The 15,639-nt window shown below is 39.6% G+C and overlaps 1 long non-coding RNA gene across 1 annotated transcript in view; it reads left to right on the forward strand.

The window, feature by feature from the left end:
- LOC139144116 (uncharacterized) overlaps positions 1 to 15,003 on the forward strand; it is an 81,396-nt gene extending 66,393 nt beyond the window's left edge. The window contains exon 3 of the long non-coding RNA XR_011554746.1: positions 14,866 to 15,003. This is a non-coding gene — a long non-coding RNA (uncharacterized lncRNA). The remainder of the gene's footprint in view (positions 1 to 14,865) is intronic.
- Positions 15,004 to 15,639: the final 636 nt, after the last annotated feature.

The following is a 15,639-nucleotide window of genomic DNA, read 5'->3' on the forward strand; positions in this document are numbered from 1 at the left end:
AAATTCTATTTCGGTCTTGAAGAAAATAGAGGAAAATCAAAAGCAATTGTTCATCTAAAACGCTCAGATAACACAATCAGAGAACACCAGATGAAATACTACACATCATCTATAACTATTATCAGAAACTTTATACACCGGACCCAGTTGACCCAACAGCACAAACTACATTACTAGAGAATTTACCGCAATTAAATGATTCCGATCGAGATTATTTAGACAGTGATTTCACCTATGAGGAATTTACAAATGCTGTTAAAGTACTGGCTACTGACCGCACACTAGGAATCGACGGCATACCAAACGAATTAAATAAAACGATTTGGCCACTTCTCGGCAAAGATTTATCCAAATTTTTAGTACATCTCTAAAAAAACGATAAACTTCCTTTGTCTTGCAGAACAGCAGTTATTAGTCTGCCTCCAAAAACAGGTGATAATACCATTGTTAAAAACTGGAGACCAATAAGCCTGTTACACCCGTGGCCACTTTAGTGTTGATTAAGCCTGTCTGGTACAAGCAGAAATTCTGTTTGTATAAACGAAACAAAGTGGTGATCGGTGTAATAAATGTAAGGTTCACTATCGGCACCCCACTGTTAGGATTGAGATAACGTTCTACTAAAATGTCTCGCCTGCCCAATTCAAATCGATCACAACACTGCACTGTAGTAGACACGCTGTAAGTCTGCACTCCGACAATGAACATCAATAACAACGGTCGCGAATATCATAGGGGCAAATCCTTCAGTGGGGACGTAGCAAGCTTGATTGTTCAAAATATAAGAGATTGTGGTGGCAATCGGGCACCTAGCGATTGGCACCAGCGAGGAGGAGCTTACAAGGAAACAAGCAAGCGTTTTAAGATAAGCGTGGAGGGAGCCAGAAAAGTTTGGAAGAGATGTATATGTATCAGGACAAGTTCCCTTCAACCGGGATGAGAAAAGTGTCGTTCATGGTTACACACATGAGAATACATGTACATGTAAAATGCTACCCCGTCTGTACTTTACTCTTACCTTTTCTCTCGTACCAAGTGAAATTGGAGTTTTATTCACGGTTTGTAGGAAAGAAACATGGCTGTTTATTTCGAAATTGTTGCATTCAAGACGGGCGATGTTTGTAATTTAATCACTAACATTTTCAAAGTGGCATTTTCTCAATTCCCGCGTCTGAACAAAGTCTGAACACGACACTTGCGATACAGGCTATAGTATCGTTGGTATTCATTCACTGCAATATTGAAATCGACACAAAATGTGTGATGTTCTCTAACACTGACTACATTTGAAAGACATGAATTTTAGCAGATACTGAGTACTGATAGGGCAAATGCTGTGGTCAACATCATTTGTATACAGTGTATTTTACAATCACTCCCTAATTTCAGGCTAATCGGCGTGTCCATGGGGTACCGATAGTAGGATCATTATCACCACTGATACAGGGTAAAGTAACCGTTTTATCACCCTTCTGCAGAGAGAATTTCTGCTTGTACCAGACAGGCTTGATCAACACTAAAGTGGCCACGGATGTATGTAGTGATTACAAAATCTATGCCAAAGTGCTGTCAATGCGTCGGAGATCCACTCTACACACGATCATCCATGAAGACCAAACCTGTAGTATTCCGGGCTGCTGTATCTTTGATAATATCCACCTGCTTAGAGACAGCATATTTTATACAAATGATACAGACAAACCGCTAGCAATCGTAGCACTCGATCAAGAAAAAGCATTTGATCGTGTTAGTCAAGACTACTTGATTAGAACTTTAAAATCATTCGGTTTTGGCCCTCGCTTCATCGACCTCATAAAATTACTCTACACGGACATCCATTCTCTTATTCGAATAAATAATACACTCACCCCTCCAATTGAAATTAAACGTGGAATTAGACAAGACTGCTCGTTATCGGGACAACTCTACGTCATCGCCCTCGAACCTTTACTTGATAAAATAAGGAATTTAAGCGGAATCGATGGTCTGAAAATCCCCGGAACACCTAACAACAATATATAACCTCGCAGAATATGCCAACGATGTAGAGACACTACTTAGTGTCTGATAGCTCAGTAAAAAGCTTCGTGCTTTTCCGATTACTATATATGTGTGTACTTTGTGTGTGTACTGTGTCTGTGTGTCGTCTGCTCCACGCATACCGTGTTGTTCGGTCGCGCACAGAATTGAAACATCTAAGTCGGTTACTGTGACCAACTCTTTGGGTTGGAAGCAGTGGCCGACTGGTTTTGTGTGAGGCCTAGCAGCTAGGCGATGTTGCCGTGAGTGTGTGGGGGTTCGAATCCCGTTTGGGTTATAGTAAAATTTATATTTCTTTAACCTGAGTGGACAGTTCTGCTGGTGGATATTTACTTGTCCCCGAGTCTGTCTGATAGCTCAGTAAAAAGCTTCGTGCTTTTCCGATTACTATATATGTGTGTACTTTGTGTGTGTACTGTGTCTGTGTGTCGTCTGCTCCACGCATACCGTGTTGTTTGGTCGCGCACAGAATTGAAACATCTAAGTCGGTTACTGTGACCAACTCTTTGGGTTGGAAGCAGTGGCCGACTGGTTTTGTGTGAGGCCTAGCAGCTAGGCGATGTTGCCGTGAGTGTGTGGGGTTCGAATCCCGTTTGGGTTATAGTAAAATTTATATTACTGAAGAAACAGATTTTGGAAAATTAAAGATGTGTTTGGAACTGTACGAACGTGCTTCCAACGCTAAAATAAATATCGAAAAATCAGAAGCTTTATGGGTTGGAGCATGGAGAAACCGTGTAGGCAACCCAATGAATATGAAATGGAACTCCACTCGGAAACACCGTGCAATATCATCAAAAGAACTTGACGGATTTAGTGAAAAGTACAGAAAACACACTGAAATACTGGTCGGTCTTTGCTCCTGCTATGTCACACAAAGGATGCATACTTATCATCGATAAACGTATCACATCAAAATTACTTCATAGATTCACGTGTATTACTCCTCCCAAAGAAACATTATCACACCTTCAACGCTACTATTATGTTTTCACTGGCATGGATGACAGTGGATTCCGGCAGAATTACTGTACCTTCCGGTCAGTAAAGGTGGTCAAGGATTAGTACATCTCCCTAGTCGTCTCACTTCACTTCGCCTACTTTTCATCCAACGTTACCTTTATCAAGATATTTCACATCCAGCTTTTTCCCTTACTGATTATATCTTCAGCCAAGTGGGACAATTAAAGTACAAAAAAACAGTTGCTGTTAACAACCGACATCAACGTAAACGCAGCTCGCATACCTGATTGCTACAAAGAAATGCTTCAAAACTGGAATTCGCTGAACAAATTAAGGAAAAGTTCTCAACCGAGCATTTCGGACGTTCTTAATGAATCGCTATTCCAAAATTCACGTTTTTTGCACCCACTTCATAATTCCCCCTTTACCTTCCGTCCTTGGTACACGCTGGGATCACCGTGATAGGTGACATCGTCACCTTGCCAGAAAATCGATGGCTGTCAGCAGAAGACCTTGCGAACAGAATCGCAATCCACTCTACCCAAATCCTAGCAAATATACTGAAATATATTCAACGGGCGATCCCAGATAACCTGAAAACTATCATTGAGGATTATTCATTAACCCAAATCTTAACCATGTACCTGACTCCAATATTACTTTCAACTCCATCACTCTATTGAACACAACATAGAACTCCACAAAATAGAAAGGTGCTATATACAAATATTTTATTATTGTTCAATATCTCACACAGTTACCAGATAAACCCGACTCCGCTTGGAAAGATATACTTAGCCTTTCCAATAAAATAAAACCTGATTTTACGGCACGTTATACTCTTCCCACAACCCAGAAAGAGGGATACTTACAGTGGGTACAGGTACCTTCCTTCATAATTCAGGTCTACGTCCAAATGCTAATTGTCCGCTATGTGGGGAAAAAGATTCTCTCCTTCACGCTTTCTTGGACTGTCCATACATCCAGCGACTACTAGCCTGCATAGACAACATTACATCACCCCTTGTGCACCAAGGTCAAGTCATCAACATTGCATGGTATTTTATCAAACCACCAAACAAAACTGATATTTTCATAACCAAATGCGCTAAGTCACTTTTCAACTATATTATGTCAACGGCTAAAATGTTGATTCACCTTGCCTGAAGAAATGCAATGCAACTGACATCCACAATTAATCCTCAAGAAATATTTAACAATCATATGCGAGCGCGAATACTATTTGAGTTTGAGTACAACAGACTTGAACAAAATTTACGTGTGTTTGAACAACTGTGGGCAGTCAAACCGCTCTGTGTTATATAATGAATGATCGCCTCTTTCTGAATATTTGAAGGAATAACGTTAAGTTCACTATACGATAGCAGTAAATTTCATTAAAATACCTTCACTGGTGGATTGATGAGTTGTTACTTTTGACTACACTTTGTTTTCCTTGTTTTAAATGAAGTGTTACAAAAAAACTACATTTGGTAAGATACCATAAGTCATTAACAAATCCCTTTCTGAAGACCTGTTTTATTTTAATGTGATTGAGAAGCCATACTTTATACATATGTACTTGTACTGACGAACGATTTAATTGGTCATACATCAGATTTTCAGTTGTTTTCTCGTCCAATACCGTGTAACTTATCATACTTGCCTTTTTCAGCCTTTTAAACACACGGCATTATTGTACATTATTTTAACAACTATTCCTTTCAGCCTAGTGTATATATTGAAAGTTTGTATACTGAAGGAAATACATATTCCATTGAAAACTGCTACTACTACTACTACTACTACTACTACTACTACTACTACTACTACTACTACGCATGTGTACACAGCGTGGTAGTGTGCTCTGAGTTTTCTTACAGTTATTGAGTCCTTCAGTGATTTCCGGACTTAGATCGTTATCTGATCTGTTTTTGCTCCGGTTGTGGACTGCTGCTGTCAGCTTTTTTGTGTGTTTGAACTTTCGATTGAAGAGATTTTTGCGGATTCTCTCAGTGGTTTCCGTGTGTGTGCTGTTTCCTAGGCCAAGATGGCCGCGCCATTCATTGACAATGGACGCTTAGCTACGTTTGCCGGCCTCACGAGGAAACATGGTGTCAAGTGTGAATCCATGGAAGGAGTCTCCATTGGAAAGTCTTTACAGGCTATTTCATCGATTACTGGTCCACAGAATATCATCGCTGCTTCAAGAGTTTATGGTTCAGTCATTGTTTTTTTCAACTCAATTATGTGGGTGGAAAACGTTTGTGAAAGTGGTTTTGAACTTAACGGCTACACGATTCAAGTTGAGCCTGTTGTGAAACCAGCGACAAAAGTCATCGTATCAGGGGTTCCACCGTTTATTCCCAATCATGTGATTGAAAGTGAACTCCTTACTTTTGGTAAACTGGTGAGCAAAATCAAAACAATTCCTCTCGGATGCAAGAGTGAACAATTGAGGCATGTAAGATCCTTTCGAAGACAAGCTTTAGTGCTGATCGATGCCGACTTTCACGGTACATTGGAAGGACCTTTAACTGTCGAACACGAAGGTAAAAGATACAGAATTTATCTTTCAACTGAAGAAATGAAATGTTTCAAGTGTGGGCAAAAGGGACACGTTCAGCGTGATTGTCAACAATCACTCAAAACCGAACAACTGCTACGTTGCAAGACAATACCACCGTAATTAACGACGATCAGTTCGAAAGAGGCGTCAAAATTCCGACCAACAACGATGAATCTGTTCAACGTCCGATGGAACCAATCAGTGTTGATTCGTCGACTGTTTTCAATCACAACACAGTTGTACGTCAACGTGGAAATGAAGACACAACGATGGCTGATAATGTTGATGGTAATAACGTCGCAGACTTTTCTGATAAAAACGTTACGGATACACATAGTAGCTCGCAACAGGACTGTGATGACCTTGGTAACGAGGAACAAGAAAGTATAGTGTGTAATAACGAAACTGACATTGTTCAACGTGAACAGGTTTCAGAAATTGATACAGAAACTGTCTTGAACACTGACAGAACGAATGGCAACGAAATTTCAAATGCAGACGATGTTACTGATGATGAGAGGGTACGAACCCCTCCATCGCCTTTCCCCCCTTCTCCGGACCTTTGTTTTACGCAAGCTTCGGAATCCTCGGTGTCTTCTCCGGCTTGCACTCCGTCGCTTGTTCTCTCCGAACTTTCTGATTTCGTTCCGGATTCTCAAGACATTGCAGACAAGACCAATGCATCGATGGACATGGATATGTCTGCAGATGTTTCTCAGAGCATATCATTCTCACCGCTTTCTACTCAACGCATTGCAAGCCAGTCAACAGAAGACAGTTTGAAAGATTCATCGCAAAGAGAGACTGATGACAATGAATCTGTGCTATCGGACATTTCAGATTCTTCGTTTTTCCATGATGTATCGACTCAATCGATTGCAGATTTCTTGGAAAATACAAAGCACTCAAAGAAGTTTATTCAGGATTGCTTTGACTTTCATCCAAATTTGAAAGAGCTTGCGAAAATGTTGCTGGGATATCGCTCTTCACAGCCCGTGAACACCGCAAAGAGAGCTCGCATCTACAAGCTTGTTCGTAAGATCAAAGACTATGTCAGAACTACTGGTAGGTCAACTGCGATTGAGTCTTCACTTTAACTTCACTTTGTTATGTGGAAGCTTCTTCTCACAATCCTATCTACAGGCATGGCTCTGTCCTGTGTAACGCTTAATGTTCGTGGGTGTCGAGACTCGATGAAACGCTTTAAAGTTTTTGATTTTCTCAACCATACCAATCCAGCTTCTTGTTACCTTTACAAGAAACTGACACATACCAAGTGATGAAAAATTATGGCCTTTGATTTGGAGAGGACGTTGTATTTTGTCACATGGTTCAACTAGACAGTGCAGTTGTTGCTATATTGTTTTCACCCTCCTCTACAATTGATATCATTCGCGCATCAGAACCAAGTCCTGGACATTTACTGCACGTGCAGGCACACGTTGATGGCAACCTTGTCAATATTATTAATGTGTATGGACATACTATCTTCAATGAACGATTGTGGTGTTTTACCAAGCTGAATGATCTACTATCAAGCTTAGATGTTGACAGTGTAATTAGTTTTGGTGGAGACTTTAATTGTACTCTGAATGAAGAATTGGACAGAATCAATTGTAAGGAGTCTTACATGTGTGCAGTTTGCTATTTGAATAATTTAATTCACAAGTATAGACTTGTTGACGGTTGGCGTCACTATCATGGGGACAGCTGTAATTACACCTGGCACAGAAATGACAAAAAAGCCCGTCTTGACAGGACATACCGTAACATCTCCTATGTTTACAATATAGAAAGTCCGCAATGGGTTGTGGGAATATTTTTGATCTGAGCATGCTCAGTGAGCCGTAAACAATATAATCATAATCATAATCATAATCATAATCTTTATTTCTTATATAGCGCATTACATATTTAAATATCTCAATGCGCTTTACATTAAAAACAAAGAAAAAAGTGACAAATAAAAACAGTAAATTTAAATGTTCAATAAAAGTAACAGCTGGTAAAACTAAAACTAAAGAAATGGTTAAAAAGATCAACAAATAAAACTCAGGTATAAAATTACTTAAAAGGGTATAAAACTCATGTATAAAATGACTTAAACAGGTAAGTTTTTAACCCGACTTTAAAATTATCGAGTGACTGAGATGCACGAAGGTGCGACGGCAAAGAATTCCACAGACGAGGCGCACATATTGAAAATGCCCTATCACCATAGTAAGCTGTGCGGCCGATGGGTTGGTGTAACTTAATTTCCCCATTTGAAAATGAACGCAATGTATGACTAGTACTACGTCTAATCAAAAGCTCATGAAGGTAAGATGGTACATGACTACAGAGAACTTTGAAAGTAATACAAAGAATTTTAAATTGGATACGTTGTTCAACAGGGAGCCAATGAAGGTCACGAAGAATGGGAGTAATGTGATCACATTTTCTCTTCTTGGTAACAAGTCGAGCTGCCGAATTTTGAATTGTTTGCAGTTTGCGTATTTCAAATGAAGGGAGGCCAAAAAGTAAACTGTTGCAATAATCCAGGCGAGATGTGATAAAAGCATGAATGAGTTTCTCAGTTGAAGGCTGATCGAGTATATTACTAGTCTGGTTCCCTGACCCATTTCCCCGGTAGAGGGCGTGGGGAAATATAGGGTCAGGTACTGGCTATTGTAAACATGGACGCTATTGGGTTAAAATAAAATAAGCTGTGATTGGATGAAAGTAACACTTGTAACTTTTTCTCATTTGCATGCTTTGGTTTCGCACTTTCAGGCTCACTTGACACCAACTTCTTGTTTGTACCACAAAGCCGTGGAGGTAGAAAGAAAGACTTTCTACCTCCATGATTTAGCCACTGTGATTTAGCACACCTCTTTATACTTTTAGAACGTCGACATGATGCCTGGCATTTTTCACGAAATTCGGACACCATTCTATCCATCGAAATCAATCGTCGTTCACAGTTCCAACAAAGTTTGCTTTCAATTAGCTGTGATATCGCAGCAGTACTTGTGGCGTGTATCGAACGTGCTCGGGTCATTGGGGTCACGCCACAGTCGGCAAGACCTCAATGACCCTAGCGCGTTCGATACACGCAACAAGTACTGCTGCGATATCACAGCCAGCCTTCAATCATCTCTATTTCCCCGTACTTCTGGATTAATCCTTTCAGTTTATGTTTCCCGTCTCGTGTGCCAATGTTTTGGTTCGGATACCAGTGTTCCAACATAATTCTGATCCAGTCGAATTTTGACCGGCGTTTTCATGGCAGCAGCCATATTTGTTGTAGCATGTTCTGTCAGGTGACTAACCTCCGCCATCTTGAACAAAATTCTGTTCAAGATGGCTACCCGGTACCTGACCCTATATTTCCCCACGCCCTCTACCGGGGAAATGGGTCAGGGAGCCAGACTAGTATATTACGGATTTTACCAATCTTCCAAAGAGCATGAGAGGCCGATTTACACACATTGACAACATGTGCAGACATACTGCCACTAGAATCCATCGTGACACCAAGATATTCTTCTTTCGGTTAGTTGTCATTTTTGTTGTTATTGTCGGATTTGTGGTCGATTTTGTTGGATTCTATCTTTGCTGAAGCGGGCAAGACCAGTGAGGCAAGATGGCGTCCGCAAGCCAGGTGTTCAGAGGTCTCACTCGAAAGCATGGTTTGAAATGTTCATGTGTTGAGGGGGTGAGAGTCGAGACATATGTAGAAGAAATTGCGAAAATCACGGGACCTGGAAATATTATCGCTGCGTCTCATGTTAACGGTGCAGTAATTGTGTTTTAAGTTCAACTAGTTGGGTCGAGACCGTTTGTTTAGACGGCCTTGAACTAGATGGCTGTTGGGTTTCGACAGAACCATTAGTGAAGCCCGCAACAAAGGTCATACTTTCGGGAGTACCGCCCTTCATTCCAAACCAAGTTCTCATAAATGAACTAAACAAGTGTGGTAGAGTTGTTGGTGGGGTCAAGACCATTCCTTTAGGTTGCAAGTCAGAAAGATTGAAACATGTCAAATCTTTCCGACGTCAAATGTATATTCTGCCAACAGTTAGTGACGATGAGTTATTGGGATGTTACCACGTTACGTTTAAGGGCAAAATATATCGTATTTATTTGTCATTTGATGAACTGAGATGTTTTAACTGTCATAAAATTGGTCACATAAAAAGCAATTGTCCTGGGTCTGAGACAATCGTTGAAAAGGAAAATGCTAAAGATAACCAGGAAAAACCGAGCCAGAAAGATTATTACAATATCGAAAACGCCACTGACATGGTTGACGAAAATGAATATGCAATGATGGAAAATATTCAACGCTATGGTACACCTATTATTGACAATGAAGAAGCCAATGATGACAAAAGCGATGACATAAAAGATAGCCTGCACGATGAGAGCTCGGTCACCACCACTGATAAATATACCGATGGCAAACGAAACAATAAGACACAAAGTGACACAGGTGATAAAGACGTTTCAATATTACCGACCAATGAAAGTAGCAAGTCTATTTATTTCAAAGAAAGTTACACATTACCGAAAATTAGCAATGGCAACACTTCAATAGAAAATGCTGATGAGATGGAAACCGACAACAAAGAAAACCCTCGTGCAAACGATAAAAAATCTACTAATGAAAAGGCGCTCCCATCAGAGACTTTGCCTATCGATAAAGAAAACTTTAGTGTCGAAGAGAGGGTACTAACCCCTCCTTCACCTTTCCACCTTCTCCAACCTTTTCGCCAGCCTCAGATTTCACGTCTTCGTCTGATTCGCAACAACCAATTTCCGTTTAGCTTTCTGATTCGTCTCTTCCCGGTCCATCAACTCTCTTTAGTGAAGAGGCCAGTGTCTCTCAAGATCTTTTTGCTACTCCTCGTCAAGAAGATGATCACGATGAAACAACGTCTATGACATCAAAACTATCCGATATTTCCCAGACCTTGAAAATAACCGTCAGTTACCATCCTCTCAATCAATCGAGGAGTTCCTTGAGGATACTCTTCACTCAAAGAAAATAATTACCAGATGCATTGAGTTTTGTCCGGATCTTAAACTTTTAATCACCGCTTTCAATAAATATCGAAAATCCTGACCTTTAACTGGAGCCCAAAAAGCACGTGTTCAAAAAAATTAGCTATAAAGTAAAGCAGCATATCAAAACCACTGGTAAATTCGTCCATTAACTTTCTCCGCTATGTCTAGTCTCTATTTCATTTAACTAGCTGCTATGGCAACCATTTCTGGGTTGACATTAAATGTCCGAGTCTGCCGAGATTCACTCAAGAGATGTCAAGTTCTCGAATATCTCAAAAATGAGGTTCCTACTGATTTTCGGCTCAAACAAGAAATACATACGTTGGAAAGTGGTGAAAGAATTTGGCAAGTTATTTGGAAAGGAAAAGTCCTTTTTTTCATAAAAGTACAAATCAAGGAGGAGTGGCGATACTTTTCTCACCCAAGCAGAAAATTGACATTCTTGACACGAAAGAATTAATGAACGGTCATCTCCTTCACGCACACGTGCTTATCAATGATAAACCAGTGCATGTAATCAATGTTTATGCCCCCTCGAATTCTCCGGATCGTTACCAGTGTTTTAAAATTCTTAAAACGCATCTTGATTCCCCTAACAGTGACCCGATTTTCTTGGGTGGTGATTTCAATTGCACTATCGATTCTGAGATTGACCGTTCTGGTAGAGAGCCTGACCCTCGTACTTCACAACTCCTCAACAAAATTATTCATCGTTTTGAATTAGTTGATGCGTGGCGTAATCAAAACATTTCCCTTCATAATTTCACTTGGTCCTGCGATCACAGTTATGCCAGGCTTGACAGAATTTATATCAAAGAGCATTCTGCAAACTGTATAAACTGCTGCAATATTATTAATTCTTCTCTCTGTTTTACTGATCACTCTGCCGTGAAAATAGTTCTTTCTCAGAAATGCACTAATCATCATAATCCAGTGTGGCATATGAACACAGATATTTTAACTGACAATGATTATGTTGACCATTTTCCCTGTTCTGGGGAAATTGGCGCCAAAAGAAATCAAATTATCATAAAATTCAACATTGGTGGGATATTGGAAAAAACAAAGTCAAGCAGCTAACTCAGCAATATTGTTATCATAAAAATACAGAAGGAAATATTTTGAAACGCGACCCTGAAAAAGAAATTCGCCAGCTAGAAAACTCCCTTTTCCATGACCTGTCAGTCCATGCTGTTTATAAAGCTAAGAAAGACCTTCTTAAGGAAATTATTGACTGTGACACTAAAGGGGCGGCCGTTCGCGCCAAATATACACTATCAGTACAAATGATACTCCCAATAATTTTTTCCGTGAAATCAAAATCAATAATGGGAAAAGAAAGCCTATTATCCATCTACAGAGGGAGGACGGTTCACTTACTGAAGATCAAAAGGAAATAAGAAACCTTACATATGCGTTTTATCAAGATCTGTATTCCCCGGACCCGATTGATAAGAATTCTGAAAAACTCCTGCACGATAGTTTGCCACAACTTAATGAGACAGACAAAGATGTTTTAGATAGTCCAATCACTTATGACGAACTCACAAATACAGTTAAAAACCTCTCTCATGGTCGCTCTCCTGGGATTGATGGCTTACCAAACGAATTTTACAAGGTTTTCTGGTCAGTAATGGCAGAGACGTTCATGAAGTTTTCCTTAAATCCGTCAGCGATGGGGAACTGCCAATGTCTTGTAGAAGAGCAGTCATAAGTCTTTTGCCGAAATCCGGAGACAATGCAAAACTTAAAAACTGGCGGCCAGTTAGTCTTCTATGCAGCGACTACAAAATTCTCACCAAGACCCTCTCCCTCCGGCTTCGTAATGTTCTCAGTACCATAATTCATAATGATCAAAGCTGCAGTGTCCCAGGTCGACAAATTCACGATAATATTGCTATGCTCAGAGACTGCCTTCAATTTGCAAATGCTGAAAATATTCCTCTCGCAATAATTACCCTTGATCAAGAAAAGGCATTCGACAGAGTGTATCATGATTACCTTTTTCACACTTTAGAGGCTTTTGGCTTCGGCCAAAATTTCATCAACTACATCAAACTTTTATATACCAATGCACAGAGTTTAGTCCGGGTCAATAACAACCTCACTGTCCCTATTTCCTTTAACCGAGGGATCCGCCATGGCTGTTCCCTTTCCGCACAACTTTACATTATCGCCATAGAACCCTTGCTCAATAAAATCCGGACTAAAAGTGATATCAAAGGTCTAACCATTCCAGAGTCTCATACAACTTGTACTCTCTCAGCGTATGCAGATGATGTAGATTTTATTATAACTCGAAACGATGATTTTAGTAAACTTAACCACTGGCTTAATACTTACAATAAAGCGTCAAACTCTAAGACACATTTTGGTAAGACGGGGGGGTCTTGGGTTGGAAGTTGGCGGGGAAGGAAGATAGCCCTCTCAACATCACCTGGAATAGCAACGGTCTTAATGCTTTGGGGTATATCTGGTAACGACCAGCAGTTTGAAAGCAGAAATTGGACTGAGCTGGTTGATAAACTTTCAAACGATATTGAATACTGGAATCAACACGCTCCAAACATATCGTATCGTGGGAGAGTTTTGATTATCAATAACTTACTAGCTAGCAAATTTGTGTACCGTTGTTCCTCACTTTGCCCTCCTGCTGGCACGGTGGCCTACGTTCAGTCTCGCCTCCTTGACTTCTTTTGGCAAGGAAAACATTGGATCCCTGCAGAAAAATTATACCTTCCTATCAATGAAGGAGGACAAGGTCTTGTTCATTTACCATCTCGAATCAAGTCCTTTCGTCTCCAGTTTTTTCAATGATATCTCTATTCCGACTATGACCATCCTATTTTCCGTTTTGTTGATCATTATTTCAGTCAAGTTCAAGGCCTCTGTTACTCTAAAAATCTTCTTGCAGTTGAAATTGATTCCCCTTTCATTTGCATTCCAACTTTCACAATGACTTGCTGACATGCTGGTATTCACTATCAAGAATTCGTAAAACAAATTTTAAAAACATTGACGAGGTCATTCAAGAGCCCTTGTTTTACAACAAGGAAATCAATCACCCAGACACGAGAGAGACGTTAAAAATATATTATTTTATCAACTCTGGCATCACAAAGATTGGCAATTTAATTGATCACCATCAAAAAACATGGTTGACTAATACAAACATCTATTCTAAGATTGATATCAATTCTCGTCGCATAGCTAAACTCATTTACAATGACATTTTGAAGGCAATTCCACCACAATGTAAAAATACGATCATCTCCTATCTCAGGGGAGAAAATTCGATAACTGGGACGCCAATACATTACTGTTATGAACTTCACCACTCTAATGAAATCAAACTACCCGCTTTACAAAATCCAGAAAGGTGCAATTTACAAATATCTCATCAAGGTTCTCCAAATAGAACGTCTTCCTAATGCGTCCGACACGTGTTGGCGGAACATTTTACAACTCCCTGACTCTGTGAATCCAAATTTCAAGGCTTGCTATTCTCCTCCACTTTCATCAAAAGAAGGAGACTATTTGTGGAGATTAATTCATGGTGCATACGCAACAGGCATGCTGCTTTTCAAAATGAGCTATTGTCCGACTCCAAATTGTGTTTTCTGTGGCGAGAGCGACACCTTGCTACACACTTTCTTTCAATGCAACTATAATAATGATCTCTTCAACAATCTTACATACTTATCAAAGCAGCTTTTAAGTGATGAGAATTCTACTATCCCACGCCACTGGCTTATTTTAAATCCTCCACATAAATCCGGTAAATTTCTCTCGAAACAAGCAAACCGTCTCTTCGTTTACATCAATGCTGTCGCGAAAACGTCCATCTACTTAAGCCGTAGAAACAAAAGAAACGAAAATAATCTGCCCACTGAACCTCTGGATATCTTCAAAACTCGCGTTAAATCTCGTCTTCAAATTGAATTTTCGTATTTTAAACTTAGTCATCAACTTGAAATCTTCAAAAATACCTGGACAATCAATAATGCCCTTTGTTCAGTGAATGCAGATGGTACTCTTAACGTTTCGCATTTACTTAATTAGTGGGTTGTTTCATTCAAGTGATTTATTGTACCGTTGTTAACATACTGACAGTTCCGTGTTTCCTGGTCATTGTTGTCTTCGAACCCTGGGCACCGTACTCCTCACGGGATCTTCGGATCGGTCGAAGTTCGATGGAGGGTCATACCTACACTTAACGTTTCTAGCCTATTTTTCATTTACAGATCGTGACCTTTGTCAGTCCGTCTGACCATGCAAGAAACTTCAACATGGGATGTTTTCGACGGATACACTATGTCCCTCGTCCAGTTTTCTACCGCGCATACAGCTTCTGGATTAATCGATATTTCACCGTTAATTTTGTAGAAGTCCTGGATTTTATAATTTTGATTTCCGTTGCTTTTAACAGTTTGATGGATCTATGTATATATTTTGATGCAGTTTTGTAAATAGTTTATTTTCATATTTAATAAATGATTTGTTGAAAACTAAATAACTACTACTACTACTACTACTACTACTACTACTACTACTACTACTACTACTCATGTGTGGACGTAGTTAGTGTGTGCTCTCCATTCGAGTGTTTTTTCTGCATTGTTGTGCATCATCGTCGGAAATAGTTTTTTCCGGTGTTTTAATAACAATGATACTGATAGAAATGATGTTGTTCTTTGTTCTGTTAAACGGGGACTTCAATCATACTGTGATGTTGTCTTTTCTCGGAGTGGTATAAATCAAATGTGGATATTAAAAATTCGAAGGAACTCTTGGAAAATTTGAAATCAAGATCTGTTTCAAAAATAACATCTATTAAAACTTTCGATTTTTCCACATTGTATACCACAATACCACATGATAAATTGAAAGAACGCTTGAAAAACATCATCAACCAAGCATTTTTCTACAAAAACGGTTCACGCCGTTACAAATATGTGGTATTAGGGTATAATTCTACATATTTGTTAAAAATACAACTAATGCTAAAGTGTTTTATA

Source organism: Ptychodera flava, chromosome 11 (genome assembly GCF_041260155.1).
Source record: "Ptychodera flava strain L36383 chromosome 11, AS_Pfla_20210202, whole genome shotgun sequence".
NCBI lineage: Eukaryota > Metazoa > Hemichordata > Enteropneusta > Ptychoderidae > Ptychodera > Ptychodera flava.